Genomic DNA, 27,590 nt, shown 5'->3' with positions numbered 1-27,590 from the left:
TTATATTTCAGTTTTTTCACATGCTAGCTGGGCAGAAAAAATGTAACATAATGACTTACACCCTTGCTGTTTAAATTCATTTTAAGCTGATATGAAGACATAGTTGAATTAGGAGTGATTGTATACTCAGCGAAGGCACTTAAAAATTTTGGGATTTAGGGTTCATGGATAATAGTCACATTAACTTAACAATAGTAATAAGTGGTTTGACATGAAGGTGGAGTTTTTTTGCAGCAAACTAATTTTTATAGCAGCTTTATCCTTGAAAGGTTTAATGTTGTTATAGAGATAAATATAAAGAGTATTAAAGGAAATTTGGTTTCATACATTCAATAAAAATATTATCTGACAAAATCTTTGTCTCAATTTTTGACCAATCACAATTTATAATGATATAGTGTGGTGCAAGTTCTAGTCTATTTATGGGAAAGATGGCTCTTACGAAGATGTGTCCCTGACAGCTGAAACCAGTCTTTTCTCTTGTGAGAAATAATCACATGAGAATGAAATGCTTGGAAGTAGCAGCCACCACAGCCAATACTCCCACCTTTGGCAGAATGTATCTTTCCACATAATAAAACCAAGCACTGTCAGAGTGCCATGTAAGAGTAAATAGTCCCACATGCTTTATACAATGAAAGCTCCTCTAGATTTTAATTATGCAATGTACTAATTGAGCATGTGAAACAAGAGAAGATTCTTTGCCCAGCTAATTTATTAATATTAACACATCCCATACAAGCAGATAAGTTTTTTATTAATTACATATATAATAATGTTAATATGGCAAAGGAAAGTCATAATGGGTACTAGTCTGTGTAATCCAACTTTAAGGTCAATATGAAAACTACGTTTGTCTGTATAGGTCTTAGTTAATTTCACTAGAATTATTTCACGGTCACTAATTCCCAACCAAAAGACATTATTTCTGACTTCAGGATGATGTCTCATATGAATAAAATGTCGGACCTCTTGAATTTTTTCTCTAAACATATTCTCTATTTGGAATTGCAAAGGACATCATTAGTATTGAATGTCAGAGGTGACCTCACAAACAGTACTTGATGTCTAAAGCTTGCAGTATTTGTAGCTTTAAATTTGGACATACAACCAGCTCCTAATACAAATAGAAGTGTTATCATAGAGGCTTGTCAAAACCAATGCTTAACAAAATAGCATTGGAAAAATTATAAAGGAAAGGAGAAAGATTACAGAAAAACAACATTGTCTTTGTGCTTCTTTAAAGATCACTTCAGAACTAACAAAGTGACAGAGCAGATAGGAGAAAGCCAGTTTGCCTTACTCACAATATGAAAATACACCAACACAGCTTTTTTGTTTCAATGTGGGAATCATTTTACTGGTTGTAAACGCATGTTAAATTAAAATTTGAAAGATTCACGGGAGATTTACATTTTCGGCTTTACAGTACCTCAGCTCTATCCTCTATGAAAATAGACATAAAAATGTTTTAAATTGCTTCTTACTCAAAATTCTAATGTCAATGACCACAAATGTATGTCTTGAGTATAACCCTGTCATTTTGGGAAGCAGAATAAAACACATCAATAATATATATTACGTTGTTTTAAATTCAGTTGCTTAAGTTATTCATGTCAATTTGTCAATTAACAATTTTGTGCCAATTTTAAGATTGGGAAAATGTGATTTAAAATGAGTTATGGTTTATATGTGCTGCATAAATGCCCAACACACACAGTATCTTGTATTCATTAGCCATGAAGTAAAATTAAAGACAAGTAACAAAGTTACTGGGAGAATTAATATAGGATGTTTTAAAACATTTACATGGTAAACACAAAGGAAATATAACATTAGTACTTGATGATTTTTTAATAAACATATTATTGGTAAATAAAATAACTTCCATATGTTGTCTGCTAGATGTTAATGGAAGGGATATATACTTCACAGAAAAATAAAAAATAATAGACTCAGAAAGCCAAGTCATTACAGACCACAACAATCAATACTTAAAGTATAGAAAATCATTTTCCTTTTGTGATGAAAAATAAAAAAAAATTGTATTAGGTACTGTTGATGTTTATAGTATAAAAATTAGGCTCTCCTGCTTCTTCAAGTTATATTTGACAATCAATTTCACATTTTATAACACAGAGTTTTAAAATACCAAATGTTATACAAATTTTAAAATTAGTAAATAAAGATGACAAGGTCCATATCAATCTTTCATTTGAAAAGAAAATTTTAGTCTTTTCATACTGCATTTGCAGATTACAAACATAAACTGATCTCCTCTAATAGCAATGCCAGGCTGAGAACTGCAGATGGCACTATTGCCCCAGATGTGATCATGACAAGTAACAACCAGCAGCTTCAACTGGCTCCTTTTAAATATTAATATTTTATGAATTTTCCCAAAGGTAAGATGCATTTTATGTTACAAAAAATTTGGGTCAGTTGGCCCCACAGTTACTGAGTTACTTATGTTACTATTCCAGGAAAAAAATATATACTAAGAGTATTGCTACAAATACATAAATAATACAAAAGATTATCTTATTTTCATATTAAATTAGCTCAAATTTTAGTCAAGAATAAAAACATTAAAAAAATTCCTTCTTATGTTACAAGACAGATAACAAAAAACTTTGAAATGTAAAGTATTTTTAAGTGCTTTACAAGAACAACAAAAAAGCAAACAACAATATGTTTGTATGGTAAAGCTGGGTATTCAATAAAATTTGTGAACAAATAAAACATCTCATAAAGCTTAATTGGAATTCTAAAGTTTTAAATTTCTCATGAACACAGGTTTCAAATAAGTGAGCACATCCAATTGTTTTCCCTTTCAAAACAGTACATTTTAAATGTTTCTTTTAAAACAAATAGAAGGCAAGCATTATAAATCTATCCAACTCCAACAATTGTTCATGAGACCAATATCGCCAAGAACAAATTTCCAGAACTGATATACACAAATAATTTAAAAGATGAGAAAATTTCTTAAGTGGAATAGGACTTTTCTATTAGCCTTCTGGAAGCTTATGCTACAGGACCATGTTACATATGCCGACGAGGCTCCTGAAGTGTCTCTGAAAGCAACTCCACTTTGGATGGGATCCAAGACAAACTCACCTCAAACTGCTTACTATATCAGATTAAGTAATAGGAATAATGTTAATGTGACTGTACCAATGAAGAAGAATTTCTGTTAAATATTTTAATAAGTGAAAGTGAACTGGGCATCAGGCTAGGCTTTATTAAAAACAAAATCCACACTGAATGTCTCACTCAACTCTTCTCACCTGGAATGCTCTCACCTTCTCTTAATCCTCCCTGTCATTTAAGGCCATGCCTGATGTCCACCTTGTGATGATGCCACCCCTTGCCACCTGTGAGTAAAAGGGCCTCTTGCATAATTCATTTGGCTTTTAGCATATGCTGCCTTGCAAATCTCTTCTTGAGTGAAAGCTTCTCCCCAGCTAGAGGGGACATACCTCTTTGTGTCACCTCCAGAACTTAGTGGAGTGTGCTTTATTATTTAGTAAGCAGTCAATAAACATTTGTTGAATAACTGAAATTTAAAGGGCAGTGAAGTTACCATTAAAAAATAAAACTTCATGGAAGAAAATGTCAAATTATAAAAAGCTTTTGTAACTTAAAAAATTAAATGTCTTTCAGTGGTGAGTTTTAAGGGCTCTGGGTTTAGGCTATCTGGGTTAAACCCTGTCTCTGCTATGTACTGGCTCTATGGCTTTGGGCAAGTGGTTCAAGAGTGTTGGTCTCCGTTTTCTCATCTATGGCATGGAGATACTAATAGCCTAAACATCATAGGATGGTTGAGAGATTTCCCCCCTCACATCTTCCCTCCCTCCCTCTATCCCTCTCTTTTCAAATAAGTGAGCACATTCAATGTACCAGGCATTGTTCCACATAGTAGGACTTGGAAATGAATAAGCGTTTCTTCCTTCATGAGCTTATGTTTTAATGAGGGAGACAAATAATAAACAAGTAAATAATATAACATCAAGGAAAACAGAGCAGACTAGAGGGCTAGAAAGGAGGAAAGGAAACTATTTCAGATAGGGTAATCAGAGAAGAACTCTCTGACATGGTGGTATTTCAGAAGGCAAAAATGATGTGAAAAAGCAAGCCACAAAAATCTGGGAGATGATAACCTGTGCTCCACACAGCGATAGGGAAGCATTAAAAGCACTTAAGAAATGGTAGCAGATATAGGAAGCATAGCATAAACAAAAGTGCTAATTTAGTAACAGTACTAAAGACATGGAAGTTGGCTAAACAGTTCTTACATAAATCTGTATATTTCTGACAGTATGGTTTATAATAAGCTGGCAATATTTTTGAGTTCAGGCAAGTAGAAAATGGCTTTAGCTCATACATCTTCTGATAAGCCTGTGGTGTGCCAGGATGTGGAAATGATAGGAGGAAGAGAGAAGGAGTGGAAGCAGTGGAGGACAGGCCTGCACACATCCATGAGAAGTCACAAAAGGCCCAGCTGAATTTTATCACCCACCAAGACACTGGAGTCCACCGTGATTCACTGAATGCTGTGGGCTGAGTAGGAAAGTGGTATTTTGCTGACACATGGTTACCCGGGCTTCAGTGACTCAAGAGATGGGAGATCTTGTCACTTCCCAATGGATGTCTTATAACACAAACGACCCAAAATGACAGTTATGTGGTAGAAACCACGTTTTAAAGCAAACATATTTTGTTCTGGTGTATATATGTCCACAGAAATTTTTATTTTCATCATTGATATATGTAACACCTTTCCAGTGGGGAAAGTCATAGAAGTGAATTTTTCATTTAAGTCATTAAAAGGCCAGATGAGCTGTTCTGGTAGCAGAAGTAAGTAATAGTAACAGCAATAGAAATTTAAGGCACTCTGCGCTGAGCACTTCACATGGATTACCTCATTCAAATATCATGACCATGAGGAATAATACTGTTATCCTCATTGTAAAGATGAGAAACTGAAGCTAATAAATAACTTGGTGATGGCTAGTTGGTAGTACAACTGGGATTCAATCCCTAAATTGTGACCTAGTCATTATTTTCCAGTCAAATGAATTCTTTACCCCCTCCTGCCAAGCAACAATTTATTTTTTCCCCACTCCATCCATTTATAATAAGTAATAAATATTCTTGATATTGTCCTTATTCTGCATTTTAATGCTTACTCATTCAGTAAAATACAATGTAGCTTTATTTGTAGGATATATATATATACACATACATACATACATAAAATATATATGATATTTTATATAATATCTTACTCTTCTGGCATTATCTTGAACTAGATTACAGATGTGTATTTTCAGAATCTTTCACATTTGAAATTTTTAAAGGGATATATATATATATATATCACATCTAGAAAACCTTTATAAATGAATTAAAAAAATAAAGTTTCTAAAAACCTAGCATTTTTTTCCCTTAAGCCTGCAAACAACCTAAGTAGGAAATTGTCACTTTAAGTTGCTCTTTATTTAGTGTTCAGCAATTGTTACAAAAAACAAGAATGGTTTTCATGAATTGGTTAAACCAACAACCACTACATAGTCCCAAAATATAGACTATTGCCTTACGCTTATTGCAAATGTAATCAATATTGATAGTCAGATCCACTTTAATAGAGTGGTAAGAATTCATAATCCCAACAAAACTAAAGTTACTGGAAGTTTTCTTAATAGGGTAGGAAAAAGGAATATAATTTGATGTATACCACATTAATAGGTCAGAATACAGATTCTGCAGTTGCTGTTTGCTGTCCATTTTAATTCTAGAATCCTTATCGACTCTAATTAAAATTCTGTAGATGGAAGAGTTGTATGTTTCTAAGGAACTTGCAGTGAATGCTGTCTGCCAGCCATCTCTAAACACCCCATAACCACACACAACTTGCCTGTCAGGAGAGCTAATGCAGACATCGCAGGGCACACCACATTTGTCACTGTGGCTAATATCAGAGATACGCAGCTCTTTTTTCTTAGCACACAAAAGCAAGATATGTAATTCAATGCTCAATTTACCCTTGTCTCGCAGGAGATTTTTCCCCACTAATTGATAGAAATTAAGCCATTAATCAAGCCACTAGCCATCATTCAAACCAGGAAAGATGAATACAAACTTTCATCATAACCACCTTCCCCATTTTAGTGTTCATTAGCATTAATTTTTAATGCAATTATGCTATTCTTTTACGCTGAGCTCATAAATTACTGCTCTTTTGTTGCTGGCTGGCCTTGTAAAATCCAAACTAATGCTTTGTGCTCTGATCTTAAAGGCAATTACTAGGTTCTTCTATCTTTTATATCTTTGCATCCCCAATAACCTTTATATATAACGAACATCCATGACTGACTATGCCTGTTTTTTTAATGCCTCTATATAAATCTCTATGAATATATAAATGTAGTCAAATGTGTCTAAAATAAACATATATATACACATACCACATACATTATAAAATACAGACATTTATATAAAAAATCTCAGAAATTCATATTGAAGTTCAGGTTCAAATATAAAGATATTGTTATGATTTCTCATGATAAAAATGTAATGCATTACTGTATAGAAGTTATACTTTTTATAATGAATTAGGGAAAAGAGGAATATTAATAGTGGCTAATTATCACACATATTTGCAAGGGTGGAACAGCTACTAAAAACAGAAATAATAACTTTGAATTTCAAAATCCCTTAGTTCTTTACCCAGGTTTACTGTCTCATGTTTAAATCCTTATTTTTAAAAAATTGTGTTGAAACTTGAAAATCAATGAGAAGGAAATGAGGAGTATCAGAAGATTGGAAAAACCATTTATTTAAAAGTGTGTTTTTATAAGCACATAACTCCAGAGTCTTATATTTTACAAAGTGGATGAATTGGTTTATTAGAGGATGGTAGTAAAATGAAAAGAGAGAGTTTTCTGAAATAAATATTGAACCCAGAGGCAACATATCTACTTAGTTCTCTATTCTAGAGAAGGCAACAAGATATATTCTCCTTATATTCACCAAAAAGCATTGATTAGGGTCACTCCTATGTGCAAAGGAGATTTAAAAAAAAATCTCCAACTCTCTTCTTGCATCATCCCATTAATGTCTTTGCCTCTGTTTGCAAGTTTTTATGTCTGGCCACCCACTAGCTAGAGAAAGGGTACATGTATGGCATTAAGATTAATGAACTAAAACTTGCTGGAAGATGTTAGCAGTGCTGATGTTGGTGCCAGCCCAGTCACCTTGGAGTTACATAGTTGCAACCTACCCCTAACACCATGGGGCTGGGAGTATATTCAGAAGTGGAGAGTATATTCAGAAGTCTTTTACCAGTAAAAAAAAAAAAAAAAAAAAAAAAAAAAAAGATTTTGAACTATTAACTTCTTAAGATATAGATACGGTGATGACTGACTTGAATTAATCTTTTATTTCCTCTCATGGTTAATTCTTTACTAGTTTTCATCTTTAATAAAAAGTCCTACATGGATTAGAAGCAGTTAGGCTAAATTCTGTAATGACTGGATTCCCTGAACCAGGGGACTTATTATGCAAGGAAAAGCAGACAGCTTAAGTCCGTCTTTTGTGATCTGTTCTTTTATGACGTCAGAAGCAAATGGATACCTAACATAATTGTATTTGAACATTAGTCGGTATAAAGTTATGAGTTCTAATGTCTCTTCTTGTAAGCATATTATGTTTTGGCTCATAAGCTTAGAGAAAATAGTCTATGGCCCCATGTGCCTTAATTTCTCTGAACAGAGCCAATAAAAACACTGGGGTTCAGAAATAGGAAATTAATTTAGTTAACATGTATTTATGCCAGGTGCTAGGCTAGGTGTTGGAGATTTCTGGTTGAGATTTCCAGTTGCTGTCTCAGAGTTCATTGGCAAATCAAACTAATTCTTATTTAGAACTTTTATTTGCAAGCAGTTAAGATCTGACTATACAGTGGGTAGGAACAGGGATTTGTTGTGTTTGCAAGTGCCTTAGCATGTTTCACTTGATCCTAATTTTTGGTAATAAGTAATGTACCCATTTCTAAGTTGAAGATATACTATTAGAGCTACAGTTTGGATATGAGACCAAGTCTTAGTACTTCAAATATCCTCTATGCTTCCTACTGCACTAGGCTGCTCTGTAGCCTTTCAATCTCTGATAACCTTACATGATTAATAGTTACGATTGTACGTGCTTATTTTATCAATTTTATGTACAATTTTGATCCTTTAAACAGAGGTGGGGTAGGGAGGATGGTAGAAGATGTGAGATGATGTTAATTTCTCTTTTCTAAAAGCAGAGTATTTTGCTATATCAATAATGAAGTGCATCATATAAAATCATAAGGTTTAAAGAAACCACCAAATACTTCAAATTGCACTTAAAATATTAGCTTTACTGAAGTATAATTTATCTATAACTGTGCCTATCAAAGCATACAATTTGGTGAGTTTTGGTACATGTTAATCCTGTGTTACCACTATAACAATCAATATATGGAACATGTCCATTGTTACCAAGAATTTTCTGGTGTCTCTCTGTAGTCAATTTCTATCTCTATCCTGACCTCCAGACAACCACAGATCTGCTTCCTGCCACTTTAGATTAGTCTGCATTTTCTAGACTTTCATATAAATTGCATACTCTTTCATATCTGATGTCTTTCACTCAGCATAATGTTTCTGAGATAAATCCATGTTGTTGGGTACATCTGTGGTAATGCTAGTAGAATTCTATTATATGAATATCTGCAATTTTTAAAATCTATTCACCTGCGGATGAACATTTGGGTTGTTTCCAGTTGCTGGCTTTTGAGAATAAGGTTGCTATAACATTCATGTACAACTCTTTGTGTGAACATGTTTTTATTTCTCTTGGATAGTAAATACTGCCCTAATACTGAAATAGTTGGGTTGTATGGTAGACATATGTTTAACTTTGTAAGACACTGCCAAATTGATTTCCAAAGTGGTTATACCATTTTATGTTCCCAACAGCAATGTAGAAGAGTACTGGTGCTCCACATCTTCATCAACAGTTGGCATTATCAGATTTTTAACTCATAGCCATTCTAATTGGTATAATGTATTTCACTGCTGTTTTAATTTGCATTTCTCTGATGACTAATGATATTCAGCATTTTCTTCATAAGATTATTGGCCATCCTTTCTTTTCTGAATGATCTGTTGAAATCTTTTCTTCATTGTTTAATTGGTTGTTTGTCTTATTGAGTTATGAGTTCTTTATATATACTGAATTGAAGTCCTTTGTTAATACATATTACTAATATTTGCTTCCATTCTGACTTGCCTTTTTGTTTCTTAATGGTATCTTTCAAAGAGTAAAACTTTTTAAGTTTAAGGAAGTATAATCTATCATTTTAAAAAATGGTTTGTGCTTTTTGTGTCTTATCCAAAAAATCTTTGCATACTCAAGGCTGCAAAAATTTTCTTCTAGAAGTTCTATAGTTTTAGCTTTTATAATTAGGTTTATAATACATTTCAAGCTAATTCTTATGGGTCCTGCATTTTTCTGCTGTGAAACTAAAGCTAATTCTTATGTATGATGTGAGGTAAGGGTCAATATTTCTTTTCCTCAGTAAGAATATCCAGTTTTTCAGTAGCATCTGTTGAAAAACTTTCCTTTCCAAATTGAATTGCCTTGGTAGTTTTGTTGAAAATTAATTGATCATATACGTGAGGGTTGAGCAAGGTCTCTCTACCCTGCTCCATTGTTCTATATAAGGGGTCTTAAAAAGTTCATGGAAAATGTACATTATAGAAAAACCATATTGTTGCGGGAAGTCAGGGACCCCAAACGAAGGGACTGGCTGAAGCCATGGCAGAAGAACGTGGATTGTGAAGATTTTATGGACATTTATTAGTTGCCCAAATTAATACTTTTGTAATTTCTTATGCCTGTCTTTACTGCAATCTCTAAACATAAATTGTAAAGATTTCATGGACACTTATCACTTCCCCAATCAATACCCTTGTGATTTCCTATGCCTGTCTTTAATCTCTTAATCCTGTCAGTTAAGGAGGATGTATATCGTTTCAGGACCCTGTAATAATTGTGTTAACTACAAAAATTGTACAGCATGTGTGTTTGAGCAATATGAAATGTGGGCACACTGAAAAAAGAACAGGATAACAGCAATTGTTCAGGGAATAAGAGAGATAACCTTAAACTCTGACCCCCGGTGAGCCAGGCAGAACAGAGCCATATTTCTCTTCTTTCAAAAGCAAATGGGAGAAATATCGCTGAATTCTTTTTCTCGGCATGGGACATCCCTGAGAAAGAGAATGCACACCTAGGGGCAGGTCTCTGAACTGGCCCCCCTGGGGCGTACCTGTCTCTTATGGTTGAGACTGCAGGGGTGAAATAAACTCCAGTCTCCCATAGCACTCCCAGGCTTATTGCGAAGAGGAAATTCTCACCTAATAAATTTTGGTCAGACCGGTTGATCTCAAAACCTGTCTCCTGATAAGATGTTATCAATGACAGTGGTGCCCAAAACTTCATTAGCAATTTTAATTTCGCCTCGGTCCTGTGGTCCTGTGATCTCACCCTGCCTCCACTTGCCTTGTGATATTCTATTACCGTTAAGTACTTGATGTCTGTCACCCACACCTATTCCTATACTCCCTCCCCTTTTGAAACTCCCCAATAAAAACTTGCTGGCTTTTGTTGCTTGTGGGGCATCACGGATCCTACCAATGTGTGATGTCTCCCCCGGACGCCTAGGTTTAAAATTTCTCTCTTTTGTACTCTCTTTTTATCTCTCAAGCCAGCCGACGCTTAGGAAAATAGAAAAGAACCTACGTGATTACTGGGGCAGGTTCCCCGATACTGTATGGATTTCAATTTCGTTTGCACCAAAATAAACTTGAATTAACTCGTTATAACATGTCTGAACAGGATCTAGTTTGAGGGACAAAGAAGGATAAGACATCAGTTTGAAAAGAGTCCTTATCAGAATATGAATTCTGCAAAAACTGAAGCAAGAACAAACATTAAATTTATAAATGAAGCTTGGGTGAAAGAATGGTGAAATCATTGATGCCTTATGATAAGTTTATGGGGACAATGCCCCAAAGAAATCAGCAGTTTACAAATCGTTTTAAGAAGGGATGAGATGATATTGAAGGTGAAGCCTGCAGCAGCAGACCAGGCACATAAATTCTCAAGGAAAAAAATTCATCTTAATTGTGCCCTAATTGAAGAGGACTGATGATTAACAACACAAATAGCCAACACCACAGCCTAAACCACAACTCAATTGGTTTAGCTTATGTAATTCTGACTGAAAAATTAAAGTTAAGCAAACTTTCCAATTGATGGGTGCCAAAAATGTTGTGCCCAGATGAGCTGCAGGCAAGAGCAGAGATTTCAATGGAAATTACTAACAGGTGAGATCAAATTCTTCAAAGAATTGTAACAGAGGTGAAACATGGCTTTGCCAGTATGATGCTGAAGACAAAGCACAATCAAAGCAATGGCAACCAGGAGGAAGTGGTCCAGTCTAAGCAAAAGCAGACTGGTGAAGAGCAAAGGTCATGGCAACACGTTTTTGGGATGCTCAAGGCATTCTGCTTGTTACCTTTCTGGAGGGCCAAAGAACAATACTTATTGAGAATACTTTAAGAAAATTGGCCAAAGCTTTAGCAGGAAAATGTCTGGGAAAGCTTCACCAGAGAGTCCTTCCCCACTATGACAATGCTTCTGCACATTCCTCTCATCAAACATGGGCAATTTTGTGAGAGTTTTGATGGGAAATCATTAGGCATCCACAGTACTGCCCTGATTTGGCTCCTTCTGACTTCTTTTTGTTTCCTAATCATAAAAAATCTTAAAAGGCACCCATTCATCTTCAGTTAATAATGTAAAAAAGACTTCATTAACATAGTTAAATTCCCAGGACCCTCAGTGTTTTAGGGTTGAACTACATGGCTGGTATCATTGCTTACAAAAGTGTCTAGACCTTGATGGAGCTTCCATTGAGAGATAAGGTTTATATTTTATATCTTTTAATTCAATTTCCATGAACTTTTAAAAGTTCCCTCATATGTCTATGCTTATAGTAATATATAGTCTTGATTACTGTAATTTTTTACAGTAAGTCTTAAAACAGGGAGTATAGACATCTAACTCTTCTTTTTAAAAATTGCTTTAATTATTCAAGGTTGTTTTCATTTCATGTAAAACTGACTCGGAGTAGAAACTTTGTTCCTACTACTTTATGTTGAAATTTAGCATTAGGATGCAAAGTATTATATATAATAAGATTTAATTTCAGAAATAAGTTGAAATACAAATGATTAATAACAGACTTTTCATAGTCTGCTAGGTACAACACTTAAAAAAATGCCTATCACTTAAATCAACTTTAAAAATAGTGTCTGGAAATGGATCAATTTATAAAAATGTTATTGCTCACAAATAGATACTGCTATTGCAAATCTTTATTTCTTCTGATTTTAGAGCCAAAAGTTGAGTCATGTTCATGTTACTTTATAAAGGATTTGCCATCTAAGGACAAAATGGTGTAAATGACTAAAAACAATGTTGATGCCAAGTTTTTTCTTTTTTGATCAATGAGTGTAGTCTGGAAAATGTATTCAGGTGTCACTAATGACAGAAAAATCAAAAAGGAGAATAAAGAATGAATGACTAATAGAGAAGGCAACTTTTCAGGGACTTTAAAGAACTTAGGGTGAGTATATATATTTAAGAGTCTGAACCATGAGGGAAAATTCTAACTGTCCAGGGAAAAAAAAAGAAGCATGGAGAGATCTCAAATCAAATGGATGAATAATCTCCACTCCTCAAACCATTATTTAAGAAATAATATACATAAGTATACTAAACTGTGTTCTGAAATCTGCAATTATAATCTCCTTTCCATTTGGTCGTCATTTTGACACCACTTTATCCTCAAATCAGCTTTTTCTTTCAAAGAAATGCAAACAATATTCTTGGCTTTTAATCAAGACAAGCCCTAAATGCCATATTATCTTTATTATGAAAGTAGGGTAGGGCTGGATGCAGTGGCTCATGCCTGTAATCTTAGTGTTTGGAAGGCTGTGGTGGAAGAATCACTTGAGCCCAGGAGTTCCTGGCCGTGACTATGCCACTGCATTCTAGCCAGGATGACAGAGTGAAACCTGTCTCAAAGTGGGGGAAAAAAAAGTAAAGTAGGCCTTGTGTGTTTTTGTATGTTAAAATACAGTTGGCCAAGCTGTATCAAGGAATATATATGATTATTATTTATTGCTGCTTATTTTGGAGAAGCCTGAAATCTTCACAATGTTATGAAAATTATATGATAATAAGTCAGAGCTATGAATTGTATGCAAAGCTAATTTTTTCAATTAAAGTATTCTGGTGAGATAGACTAATGATTTCATTTAAAAAATTCTACTTTAAGAAAAAAAAAGAGTAGCAAACTTTTCAGCTGGAAATCTCACATCAATAATGATCCTACCCTTTATAAAAACAGAGAAAAGTTTCTGTATTTTAACGTAATTCTAATACATTATCATATCAATAAAGCAAATCATTGTAGTCCCCACATTTGCTAGATTAAACTGAGACATATATAGAGCCATTCAGATATAGGAAGCATAGCATAAACAAATAAATAAAGGAATTAACAAATGGGAAGTGAGATTATATATTTTAGCCCATTCCTCAGCACCTTTGAAGGAACTCAGCTATAGGAACAAATAATATTATTATTAACCATTAATTTGTTTTTACTGTTTTTTCATGACAAATACAATGCTTTAAGTCATAAAATTGCAATATAATAGGCAACTCCAGCTCTATTTACAAGTGAAGTAAGTGACTGTGAATATTAGTGCTCTAAGTTCTAGCTTCACAATTAATGATATAATCTTAGGCAAGTCTTTCCATTAAATTTACATCCTTTTTTCTGAGTAAAGATATGGTGCATACTAAAGTGCAAATATGATCTCTGGGCAGAGGTGGCATTTCAGCAGAGGTGAGTTTGTTATTTCATAGACGAAAACAGGGCCCTGCAGCATTGAAAAACTTGGACAAATGAAAAATCCAGAGGATGAGGAACTGATGGAAAGATCAGGATTGTGTGGGTGCTAAACCTTGGGGATAAGGCAGGACAAGGGGTTCCGAAGATGTGGGGCAGTAGAAGGAAGGAGAGTAAGGAGACAACAAATAGAACTTGTACAATAGTCTTGAGCTTCACATGGAGATCTGCTGGTGACTAGCGTGGGATGACAGTGGCTCTAGGGCATAATCTCTAACCATAACAACATAATTTCTAAGCAATCTATTAATATTTCACTTATTTTAATTCTTATGGCGTCATAACATTAACTACCACCAACAGGTGACTAGTCTTCTAAAAATATGTGATCTTCGGGAATGGAGAGATGGTAGTGGCAATCATTCTGTTATGTCTCAAAGTTGGGCAGAAAATGTATTAATCCATACAGATGGAGAAATCTGCAAACCTCTTAGGTATGTTTACCAGTTTGTAGTATCTGTAACTACACAACCAGGGAATAACCAGGGAATACTAGTTATGTTAGATAAGCATGCCATTTCAATCCAAGCAAAAAATATGGGAATAAAATTCCAACCCATGAAGACTAAGACTGATTATAAATAAAAATTTTATATATACCCACATGCATAACACACTTCTAGGTCTACTTAAACTCATTTAATAATCACAAAACTATCACATAACAATGTTTGCAATAAACATAAACCTTTGAAAATGAAACCACTGAAAATCCACAATTAATTTGAAACATTTCAAGAAGAGTTTTTACAGGCTGACTCAGGGCTTGATCCTGTCAGCCAGATGGACATAGGAGGTCAATAATCCAGAAGCAATAAGACAGTGATTAGGCAGACAGTAAAAACAACTCCCTGGAATCAATTACTGTCCAACACATCAGAAAGTCATTTGACCCAAATACTCAGGAAATGGATTTAAAAGATAATTTTCAGTCTCTTTGCTGCCCATTTCTCAAAGTCTTCTACAGTAAACACATTAAAAAAGCCAAGTACTACCTTCAATAATCTCTGACTGCAAATAGTCTGCTCAAAAGTGATGACTACAAGAAGGATTCTTCTAAATAAGACAAGTTTAATTGTTCCTCCATGTGCTGATTGCTAGGAGAACATATTTATTTCTTTGTGTCTGTCTAGTCAGAGACACTGTGAAGCTGTAAGCTGTAAGAAAACCTGATCTTGTCCAAAAGATTATCAACCACTCTAAAATTTTGCTACAAAATAGAAATGGGCCAATTTAATTTTCCAAATTAAATTTGGAAAAGTGGAAGACACTTTACCTCTCATAAGAATTTCTAGAGAGTATTTAAAAGCTACCTTTGACTGTCCTTGAAACTACTCAAGGCTGACCTTGATGGAAGGATTCTATTTCTATTTCTTCTCCAGTCCGTCATTCAACAGAAGTGACCACTTCATCCTTGAAACTTTTTTTTCATTTGGCTTCTATGACATCATACACTTCTGGTTTTCCTTTTCCTCACTGGTCACAATTCCTCATTTTTCTCTACTGGTACCTCTAACATTAGAGTACTCCAAGGTTCAATGTAGGCTCCTTTCTCTTTTTTATCTATATTCTCTCTCTAGGTAACATATAGTTATAAATACCATTTGTAGGCTGGTGATCCTCAAATCTTTAGCTCTAGCCTTAACATCTTTCCCAAACTCTAGACTCATATGCCGCATCTTCAATTCTTCTCTCTCACCCCTTAAATTCAAATCAGGCCAGGCGCAGTGGCTCACGCTTGTAATCCCAGCAGTTTGGGAGGCTGAGGCGGGCGGATCACGAGGTCAAGAGATCGAGACCACGGTGAAACCCCATCTCTACTAAAAATACAAAAAAAAATTAGCCGGGCGTGGTGGCGGGCGCCTGTAGTCCCAGCTAGTCGGAAAGGCTGAGGCAGGAGAATGGCGTGAACCCGGGAGGCGGAGCTTGCAGCGAGCCTAGATCGCGCCACTGCACTCCAGCCTGGGTGAGAGTGCGAGACTCTGTCTCAAAAAAAAATTCAAAGCATCACTTTTAATTGGCCTCTTACCTCATTTAGAATAAAGTTTACATTTTATGCCCTTACTTACAAAGCCTGGTATAATCTGGCTCCTGCTAAACTCTTTAACCAAATCTCTACCCCTTGCCAAACTGGCCTTCTTCAGAGTTCTTAAGCATTTAAAACTTATTTTTTACCTTATAATCTTTACAGAAGCTGTTTCCTTCATCTAGAATGCTCTTTGGGTGGCGAGTCCCTCCTTGTTATTCAGATTTTAGCTTAAATGTCAGCTCCTTAGGGAGACCTTCCCAGAGCACTCAGTCTGAACTAGCCACTGGTCCCTTTCTAGCACAAGAGATAGTAAAGAAAACACTGGTCACTCTCTAATACAAGAGAGTGTAGAGAAACCGCTGGTTACTCTAATGTAAGAGTAAAGAAACCAGTTACTTGTGAGGCTATTACAGAAGTCCAGGCAAGAAATGGTGAACACCCAGACCAGGGTTAGCACAGGAGATAGAGACATAGTTGGGATGTAGAATTAACATAAATTTGTGGAAGGTAAGAGAATTATGAAAATAAAGGCTGATTTCCAACTTCCTGGATCAAGCAACCAGGTAAATGATGGTTTATTCATTAAAATGAGAAAGACCTGAGTGGGTGGAGTTGAGTTCAGTTTTCAAGATGATAACTTTGAGATGACTATATGTTAAAATAAAAAAAAAGTCTTCAAGTCTGGAGTTCAAAAGAGAGAGCCTGTACTTGATAAAAATTTGGAAGTAGTAAATACACATATTCACACTAATGAAAAATGATAAATTCACCTGAGATAGAGAAGGACCGAGTTCCTGTAAAGAACACTTGGAAATCAAGAAGAAGAAAAGGAGACAGAATGGCCATGCTGGTAGAAAAACCAGATTCAGTACTATGTTATATAAACTGAAAAAGAGGGTGTTTCCAGAAGAATAGTGTGGTTGGTTGAGTTAAATGCTGCTCAGAGTTTGCATGTGATTAGAAAAATTATACTAGATTTGGAAAATTAGACAGTATTGGTGATTTTGACAAAAGCAGTTTTAATGGAATGACGTTAAGTAAAATTGGAGAGGGATGGTGGTTAAATGAAGACTTCTGTTTCCTAGATTATGGAGGATATGGATATATGATAAATTAAATGATACTTCTACTGGTACTTCTAAATGATACTTCCATAACAAGAATATTAAATATTTTAAGAATCAAATTAAATGTATTGCTGAGATCACAGGAAGTTAAAAAAAAACTATGACCCAAAATGAAGAGTTATAGTAGTCCTTTAACCCATAAAGAAATTGAATCATTTGACAAAAAAAAAATCTTTTATAAACACCATACTCAGAAGATTTACAGAAAAGTTCTATCAAACGTTCAAGGAAAAGATAATTTTGATGTTACACAAACTGACTTCCTAATTCATTTTACTAGGCTAGCACAATCTTGCCTTTTAAAACCCAGTCAAGAACAGTACCAAAAAAGGTCACAGAAGCAAATCATGAATGCAGATGCAAAAAGGGTATGGGAGTAAAAAAATATATATATATATACACACACACACTTATATATGTACATATGCATAATTTATATAAAAATAAATGAAACCAAATGGTATAAAAATAGATAATACACCATGTTTGGTTTACTCTAGGACCTCAAATTTAGTTTAACACAGAAGATATATTAATATAATTAATAACATTTTGGGATTAAAAGAGAAAAATTAAACTAAAAAATCTAAAGTCAGCTGGGTGTGATGGCCCACGCCTATAATCCTCACTTTGGGAAGCTGAGGCAGGAGGACTGCCTGAGTCCAGGATTTCAAGACCAACCTGGTCAGACCCTGTCTCTACAAAAAAAAAAAAAAAAAATTAGCTGGGTGTTGTGGTATACACCTATAGTTCCAGCACTTTGGGAAGCTGAGGTGGATCACTTGTGTCCAAGAGTTCAAAACTTCAGCGAGCCAGGATCATGCCACTGCACTGTAGCTGGGGCAACATAGCAAGACCCTGTCTCTAAAAAAAAAAAAGTCTAACAAAACTTACTATTTACTTGAGATTGAAACAAAATAAAAAAGGAAGGAAACATTTCTGATCTGAAGCAAAGGGAATCTACCCAAACAAACACCACCCCCCATTAAAAAGATAAAGCAAGTATCATACTTGTTAAATATTAAAAAGCAATACCTTAATGATCACAAACAGGATGATGATACTAGCTATCACCATTTCTATCAGGTACTGGTTACTGGTGGTTGCAGTCAGTGCAATAAGAAAAAGAAATAAATGACATAACAAGTGGAAAGGAAGAGACAAAAAGATAAGATGATTGTTTTTATAGAAAACCCAAAAGTATCTACAGATAATTTGTTAGGTACAAAATCAATACTCAAGAATCAACTTCATATCTATACAGCAGCCCTGAACAGAAAATGTAATTGTAAAAAGATAACAATATTAATAGAAAAAAATAAGGCAACTAGGAATAAATCCAACAAATGAGGTGCCAATTCTTTAGGGAGAAAATTGTAAAAGTTTATTAATAGATACTAAAGAAAACCTAAATAAATATGCAGAGCTATACCACGCTCCAGGATAAAAATACTCAATATCATTAAAACATCATTCTCACCAAATCAATCTATGGAGTCAAGGTAATTTCAATAAAACTCTCACCATTGTAGTTGGTCAATTTATTTACTTAATCTATTTAATGAAACCTGAAAAACTCATTCATATGGAAGAACAAAGATTAAAAGTAACCAATTATTCATGTAGAAGAAAAATCAAGTGTGGGACTTGTCTTACTAGATATGACGACTTAAAAATCAATTCCAATACAGTTAGAAAGGATGAATAAAACCTACTATCTGATAGCACAGCAGGCTAACTATAGTCGATAACTTAATTGTACATTTAAAAATAGCTTAAAAAGTATAATTGGATTGTTTGTAACACAAAGGATAAATGTTTGAGGGGATGAGTACCCCATTCTCTGTGATGTGATTATCATGCATTGCATGCCTGTATCAGAACATTTCATGTACCCCATAAATGTATACACCTACTATATACCATGAAAATTAAACATTAAAAAAATCAATTCCAGGTGGATTAAGAATTTAAATGGGAAATTCTTTGGAGAATATGCTTATGACCTTGACTTAGGGAAGAATTTTGTGAAAGAGGACATAAAAAATATAAAACATAAAAGGAGTAATAAATTTGAATACATAAAAATTAAGACATACTAAGAGAAGATATCTGTAATACATATTAATTTCCAAAGAACAAAAGATAAACCAATAGAAATATGTGATTAAAAACCTGAATAAACATGTCACAGATAAAGGAATACCAATGACCAATACATACATGAGAAGATGCTCAACCCCATTAGTAATCTTGGAAATGACCTTGCAAATCAAAATCAGATAACATTTTATAGTCATCACCCTGTGGCAATGAAATCACACACTGGCAACAATCAAAATGTCTGGAAAGATTAAGCATGGCAAGGATGTGGAGCAATCAGAAATGTTATGCAATACGTAGGGGAGTGAAGACTGGCATCAATCACTTTGGAAACAACGTGGCACTATGTGGTTGAACTGAAGATGTGTGTACTTTGTACCTCAGCAATTCTACTCCTAGGCATATATGTACCCTGGAAAAATGCCTGCACGTGTGTACCAGGAAAGAGGTATAAGAATGTTTATGTTTGTAATAGCAAAAAATCTGAAATAACCAAAAGTGCATCAACAAAAGAATGAATAAGTATAGTCTAAAAATAGAATATTATACAATGGTGAAAATGAATAAACTACAACTATAGACATTACTATCACTATGGTATACCATAATGTTGAACAGAAAAAGAAAGCAAGTCATAAAAATTTATATACTATTTTTTACTTTGTAAAATATAACATCTTGTAATTTTTTAATTTGTAAAATATTAATATAATATCTTGTAAGAGATGGGGCCTTGCTATGTTGCTCAGGCTGGCCTTGAAACCCTGGGCTCAAGCGATCCTCCCACCTCAGCTTACTTAAATTTGTAAAATTAGAAATATAACATTTCTAAAAGTAAATGTTATATTATTGGTAATACACACAGATGCAGTGAAAGCATACAGAGAAGCAAGAGAAGAATAGGCATAAAATTCAGAATAGAAAAGACTGAAGAATTCTGCAGAAGAGTTTTCATTTTTCTGTATCTCAAGTTGGAAGTTGTGTGCAGGTGTCTATATTACTGTTATTCTTTATGCCCTTTACATATCTTCTAAAGAGGCTTTTGAATGTATGTCATACTTAATAAAAAACAGTTAAAAACTGAATGAGGTCAACAAGTGGGTCTAAGACTACTGGAATAATCCACATGCAAAAATAATAGAGTTGGATCTTTCACATCCTACACAAAAATGAACTCAAAATGGATCACAGATCTAAATATAAAACCTAGAACTATACAACTCTCAGAAGAAATGACAGTAATGTAAATCTTTGTGATCTTAGGTTAGGCAAAGCCCTCTTAAATATCATGCCATAAGCTGATGTAACAAAAAATAAACAGATAAACTGAACTTCATCAAAGTTAAAAACATTCGTGCCTCAAAGAATACAATCAAGAAAATAAAAAAGACAACCAACAGAATAGGAGAAAATATCTGCAAATCAGGGAGCAGAGGTAGGACTGCTTGAGCCCAGGGATTCAAGGTCAGCCTGGGCAACAGAGCAAGACCCCATCTCTCAAGAGATATTATTGTACATCCTTTCTTGTGATGATGTGAGATGATAAAATGCCTACGTGATGAGATACTACAAAAGTTGATCTGATAATCGAGACGGCAATGAAGTGACTAATGAGCAGTAGTGTATACAATGTGAATACACTGGACAAAGATGGTTCATGTGTGATGGTGTGAGATTTCATCACGCTACTCGGCGCAATTTAAAACTTACGAATTGTTTATTTCTGGAATTTTTCATTTCATATTTTTGGACTACAGTTCACTGTGAGTAACTGAAACCACAGAAAGAGAAACCACAGATAAGGGGGGATGGCTACATATGCATTTAAAAAAAAAAAGAGAAAAACAAGGTGACACTCATTAGGTACGATATGTATGACACAGACTTTATATATTGTGGATAGTTAAGAAAGAGAAATGGGGGCTAGGAAATATAGACAGGGTAGAGAGACACATGTGACATATAGAGACACACACACAAAAGGGATGAAACAACAGGAGGGAGAAATAAGAAGAAAAAAAGAGAAACAGAGGAAAAGGAAAACGAATAAGAGAAATAGGAAGATCTTTGGTCTTGTGACTGGGTGTCAGACAACTGATCACCATAGCCTTCAAACTGGCTACAGTTCTTAGAAGCAAATTCCAAACCATTTAAACTATCCTCACTGAAAGACTAAATTTTTTTAAAGCAAAACCAAAACCCATAAAAATCCCTAGATTATTATTTATTTTTAAAATTTATTTTTTTTTTGTAGACAGACTCTCTCTCATTCTATTATCTAGGCTAGAGTGCAGTGGCATGATCATAGCTCACTGCAGCCTTGATCTCCTGGGCTCAAGGGGTACTCCCATCTGCGTCTCCTGAGTAGCTAGGATTGCAGGCGTGTGCCCCCATGCTGGACTACTTTTAATGTTTTAAGTTGAGATGGGGTCTCACTATGTTACCCAGGCTGGTCTCAAACTCCTGAGTTTAAGCATTCCTCCTGCCTCAGCCTCCCAAAGTGCTGGGATTATAAGAGTGAGCCATTGTACCTGGCCAATGCCCTGGATTAAAAACTGATATATTATTCGAATTCTTATTAAAAGGTTTTGGTGAAAATTTGGACACTCAAGCATTCTTTTATTTTTTTAAACAATAGAGAATAATCCTAATCCTGTTATATAAAACAAGAATTGTCACATTTTATTTCATACATAAGACAGGCGATCAACTTTCAAGATGCTGCTACTCATGCTTTTTTTCAGAACAACATTTATAATATCACCTATAAAAACCCACCCTGTGAGCCCTGAACAATTTTTTAAAATACTGATGTATAACAGTTGTACATATTTTGGGGTACCTGTGCTATTTTGATACATGTATACAATGTATAATTATCAAATTAGGGTAACTGGAATATTTATCACCTCAACATTTTTCTTTGTGTTGGGAACATTAGAATTCTTCTCTTCTAGCTATTCTGAAATATACAATAAATATTATAGTTAATTATAGTTTCCCTACTGTACTATCAAATACTAAAACTTATTCCTTCCATCTGTTATTTTTGTACTCTTTAACCGACTTCTCTTCATCCTCCACCCTTCTCAGCCTCTGGTAACCATGATTCTACTTTCTACCTCCATGAGATCTACTCTTTTAGCTCCCACATGTGATTGACAACATATGATATTTGTCTTTCTGTGTTTGGCTTATTTTATTTAACTTAATGACCTCCAGTTCCATCCATGTTGCTGCAAATAACAGGATTTCACTCTTTTATTTGTGGTTGAATAATATTCCATTGTGTATATACACACCACATTAAAAAAATCCATTCATCCATTAACGGCACTTTGGTTGACTCCATATCTTTGCCATTAGGACTAGTGCTGCAATAAACATGAGGGTGCAGATTTTTTTCCATAAACTGTTTCCTTTATTTGGGATATATATGTATAAAATAAACATATACATAGATAAAATATATATAAATATATATAAAATAAACATATACATAAAACATATATAAGTAAAATATATATAAATATATACATATATAAAATATATACACACACACACCAGTGGGATTCCTGGATCATATGGTAGTTCTACTTTTAGTTTTTTAAGGAACCTCCATACTGGTTTCCATAGTGGCTATATACTTTACATTCCCACCAACAGTGTATGTGGGTTTCCTTTTGTCCACATCCTTGCCAGCAACCACTAATTTTTGTCTTTTCAGTAACGGCCATTTTAACTGAGGTGAGATGATATCTCACTGTGGTTTTAATGTGCACTTCCCTGATAATTAGTGATGGTGAGCATTTTTTCATATACTGTTGGCTGTTTATATGTCGTCTTCTTTTCAGAAACGTCTATTCTGGTGTTTTGCTCGTTTTTCCTTTTTAAGTTACATGCTTCGAAAAAGGCTGTACAATAAGAGTCTCTAAATACCCACCTCTCTCCTTTTAAAATTTATTATTATTGTTATTTTTTCGCTACATTGACCATGCTGGCCTCAAATTCCTGGCTCCATGGGACACATACTCCCATCTCGGCCTCTCAAAACACTGAGATTACAGGCATAAGCCTGGTCTTTTAGCTGATTTTTAATGGAATTATTATTATTATGTGCTATTGAGTTAAACATTTGAGTTCCTTACATATTTTGGTTATTAATCCCTTCTCAGAAGGATAGTTTACAAATATTTTCTGCCGTTCTTAGCCTGTCTTTCACTTGGTTGATTGTTTCCTTTGCTGAGCACAAGCTTTATAGGTTGATGCAATCCCATTTGTCTATTTTTGCTTCTGTTGTCTGTGTTTTTGAGGCCTTACCCAAAAAATCCTTGCCCACATCGTTGTCCTGTAGTATTTCCCCAATAGCTCTAACAAATTTCTTTGGGATTTTTATTTGCTTTTTTAAGAAATGTTTGTAAATCTCTGCATGATAAGACCTCTATGCTTGGTGCACATCATTTTCCTACATGGATCACTTGGTTTCAGCCATGTCAAATTTCATTCAGTTTTCAATTATTTGAAGAACCATATTCTCTTGTTTACAGGTTTCACAAATGTTGTTCCCTTTACTTAGAACATTCCTATCCTTTCTCCCTTTCATCTAATTCTTATTTATTCTTAACCCTCAGTTTACAATCTACTTTCTTCCTTGAACCTATATAAGTCCAACTAGAAACCTTCTATGAACTTCTATAGCATGCAAAACTTCCTTTCAGGTTCTTCCTTCAGCTTGGAATACCTATCATCTAGTTTTTCAAAATGAATTTTACTTCTGCAAAATTCAGCTCAAATGCCACTCCTTGTGAAACCTTCCCAAAGCTCTACTGAGCATTTATTCTCCTTACATTATAGTTTTACAGAGTTTCTCACCCACTAGATGATATAAAGAGCTCTTACATGTACTCCCACAGTATTCAGCCCAGAGTAGGGAATCAGTAAATATAAACTGGCTCAGTGAATGAACTTGATGAAATTAATCCTAGGGTGAAAGAAAGCTGGCCTAAGAGTTAGAGAGGGCTAGATTAGAGAGGGTTAATGTAGGAACACCTCCAGGGTGACAGTTGCTTCCAACTAGGTGAAAGGATCACAATTATAAGCAGTATGAATCCCACAGAAGACTACTTCATAAAAAAGTGCTGCAGTACCTATGAAAGTCATAAATAAAATAGTACACTCTAAAAAAACTGGCAGTGACCTGGTAATAGATTTTGACTGAATTGATTATTCACTTACAGTACTCAACATAGTCCTGCAAATGCATCAACTGTGTAATGAACAACTATTAAGTTTATTGATTTTCTGATTTCCATTGATAAAAGGCCAAAGCTACACATAAATATTTGTGTTAGTAATACACAAGAACTAACAACTTTGACAAATGAAACCTCAAAAGCCTAAACAGTCCAAGTTAATAAAAATTTGAAGGCCAAACGTCAGATCTAAAGGAAACACCTAACAAATGAATCTAATACACTTAATAACTAGTGAAGACAGTCTTGATCATCTCTTTCCTCTCATAGACTTTAAAAGGTTTCCTTTATCCTACCGTTGAGATTATTTAATAATAGGTATGCTTTCTATATCCTTCAATAATCAAGATTTTGTATTTATATAACCTACAGCTAACATTTGGATACACTTGCCAAAACGCTTTCATATAGTTAATTCTTATAAAATCCCTGTGAGATAAGCACTGTTTTCTTCATTTTTACTTCAAGAACTGAAGTTCAGTGAGGTTAAATGATATGACCAAAGGCCACTCAGTAAGTAGTAAGTAGACCACTCAGTACCCAGTGGGTAGAAAGACCAGTGTGTAAATCTAGGTCATACAATTTAAAAAGTAATATGAAATAGCAAAGGAACATTTTATCCTACTCTTAACAAATTTTCACTGCATATTACCTTAAATTCATTGGCTATACCATTAAAATATTTTCATAGTAGCCTGATCTGATCATGGCAGACGGGAGGCAGGACTAGGCTGCAGCTCCGACCTGGATGGACAGAGCAGGATTGTGAATTTTAGCTCCAGAACGACTGCAAGACCAAACCAGCAATCGCGAGATGACTCACAGAGCTAATGAAGGAAGCTGACTGCTCCTGCAGGACCTGGGAGACATCCCAAATACTGTGAGTGCCCCAACTGTGGAAGTGAGAATGGGAGAGCCTCTTCTCCCAAACACACACCCCCACTGGAGAAACTGAAGTCTGTTTGCAGGAGAAGTTTCTGACCTCACCTGGAGCTGAGTCAATTTAAAGAGCTGAGTGAAATACAGGGGTAGAGGAAGCAGCAGAAAGGCCCTGGGAGTTCACTGGGTGCCCAAGGACATTCCTGCCTGACACCACAGGAATCCACCGGGAGGGTGGCCAGAGGAGCTGGGGGGAAAAACACCACAGGGAGAAGGAAATCTCCAGCTGAACTCTGTAACAATTTGAATGGGATGGGAAGCCTCCTGGCCAGAACTCAGGGAAGGGCGCAAATCCCGTGTGCAGACTCCACAGGTGAGGGAAGAACCAAGCCCTTTTCTGGGAGATGGGTAGTCTGGGGCAAGTTCTCAAGCCTGGCTCGCCCAACACCTGGAAACAGACTCAGGGCTGTTGCGGGGGGCACAGTGGGAGTGAGACCGGCCCTTCGGTTTGCATGGGAGCTGGATGAGGCCTGTGACTGCCGCCCTCCTCCACTTCCCTAACAACCTGCATGACTCAGCAGAGGCAGCCATAATCCTCCTAGGTACTCAACTTCATTGACCTGGGAACCTCACCCCCATCTCCGACAGCAGGCGCAGCAAGACCCGTCCAAAGAGAGTCTGAGCTCAGACATGCCTAGCCCTGCCCCCACCTGATGGTCCTTCCTTACCCACCCTGGTAGCTGAAGACAAAGGGCATATAATCTTGGGAGTTCTAGGGCCCCGCCCACCACTGGTTCCTTTCCATACTACCACAGCTGATACTCTCTGGAAAGCGCCACCTCCCAGCAGGAGGCCAACCCTCACAAAAATGGAACATGAAACCACCAAAACTAAGAACCCTCACGGAGTCCATTGCACTCCCCCAATACCTCCACTGGAACAGATGCTGGTATCCACAGCTGAGGGACCCATAGATGATTTACATCATAGGACTCTGTGCAGACAGCCCCCAGTACCACCCCGGAGCTGGGTAGACTTGCTGGGGGGCTAGACCCAGAAGAGAGACAACAATCACTGCAGCTCGGCTCACAGGAAGCCACATCCATAGAAAAAGGGGGAGAGTACTACATCTAGGAACACTCCGTGGAATAAAAGAATCTCAACAACAGCCTTCAGCCCTAGACCTTCCCTCTGACAGAGGTGGTTTTCTGGTTCCCTCTCTAACCAAATGAGAAGGAACCAGAAAACCAACTCAGGTAATATGACAAAACAAGGCTCCTTAACACCCCCCAAAAATCACACTACTTTACCAGCAATGGATCCAAACCAAAAAGAAATCACTGAAATCATTTTTACCTTAAAAAGAATTCAGGAGGTTAGTTATTAAGCTAATCAGGGAGGTACCAGAGAAAGGCAAACCCAATGCAAGGAAATCCAAAGAACAATACAAGAAACGAAGGGAGAAATATTAAAGGAAATAGCTTAAAGAGAAAACAATAAAAAATTCAGGAAACTTGGGACACACTTATAGAAATGCAAAATCCTCTGGAAATTCTCAGCAGTAGAATTGAACAAGGAGAAGAAAGAAATTCAGAGCTCAAAGACAAGGTCTTCAAATTAACCCAATATAACAAAGGCAATGAAAAAAAGAATAAGTAAAAAGAACAAAGCCTCCAAGAAGTCTAGGATTATTTTAAATGACCAAACCTAAGAATAATTGGTGTTCCTGAGGAAGAAGAGAATTCTAAAAGCTTGGAAAACATATTTGGGGGAATAATTGAGGAAAACTTCCCCAGCCTTGCTAGAGAACTAGACATGCAAATACAAGAAGCACAAAGAACACCCAGGAAATTCACTGCAAAAAGATCATCACCTAGGCACATTGTCATCAGGTTATCCAAAGTTAAGACGAAGGAAAGAATCTTAAGAGCTGTGAGACAGAAGTACCAGGTAACCTATAAAGGAAAACCTATTAGATTAACAGCAGATTTATCAGCAGAAACCCTACAAACTAGCAGAGATTGGGGCCATATCTTCAGCCTCCTCAAACAAAACAACTATTAGCCAAGAATTTTGTATCTAGCAAAACTAAGCCTCATATATGAAGGAAAGATACA

At 35.5% G+C, this 27,590-nt stretch overlaps 1 protein-coding gene and 1 long non-coding RNA gene across 10 annotated transcripts in view; one reads left to right on the top strand and one right to left on the bottom strand.

Moving 5' to 3' along the window:
• The window catches only part of RSRC1 (arginine and serine rich coiled-coil 1), a 442,527-nt gene that overhangs the window by 11,122 nt on the left and 403,815 nt on the right, over positions 1–27,590 (bottom strand). The gene's annotated exons all lie outside the window — the stretch shown is intronic.
• The window catches only part of LOC134732926 (uncharacterized), a 71,504-nt gene that overhangs the window by 36,408 nt on the left and 7,506 nt on the right, over positions 1–27,590 (top strand). For all 4 annotated transcript variants that reach the window (XR_010116480.1, XR_010116476.1, XR_010116479.1 and 1 more), the window contains one exon: positions 25,286–25,474. This is a non-coding gene — a long non-coding RNA (uncharacterized lncRNA). The remainder of the gene's footprint in view (positions 1–25,285; positions 25,475–27,590) is intronic.

The sequence above is a fragment of the Symphalangus syndactylus genome, chromosome 17 (assembly GCF_028878055.3).
Source record: "Symphalangus syndactylus isolate Jambi chromosome 17, NHGRI_mSymSyn1-v2.1_pri, whole genome shotgun sequence".
Classification (NCBI taxonomy): Eukaryota; Metazoa; Chordata; class Mammalia; order Primates; family Hylobatidae; genus Symphalangus; species Symphalangus syndactylus.
This window is presented reverse-complemented; position numbering and strand designations above follow the sequence as displayed.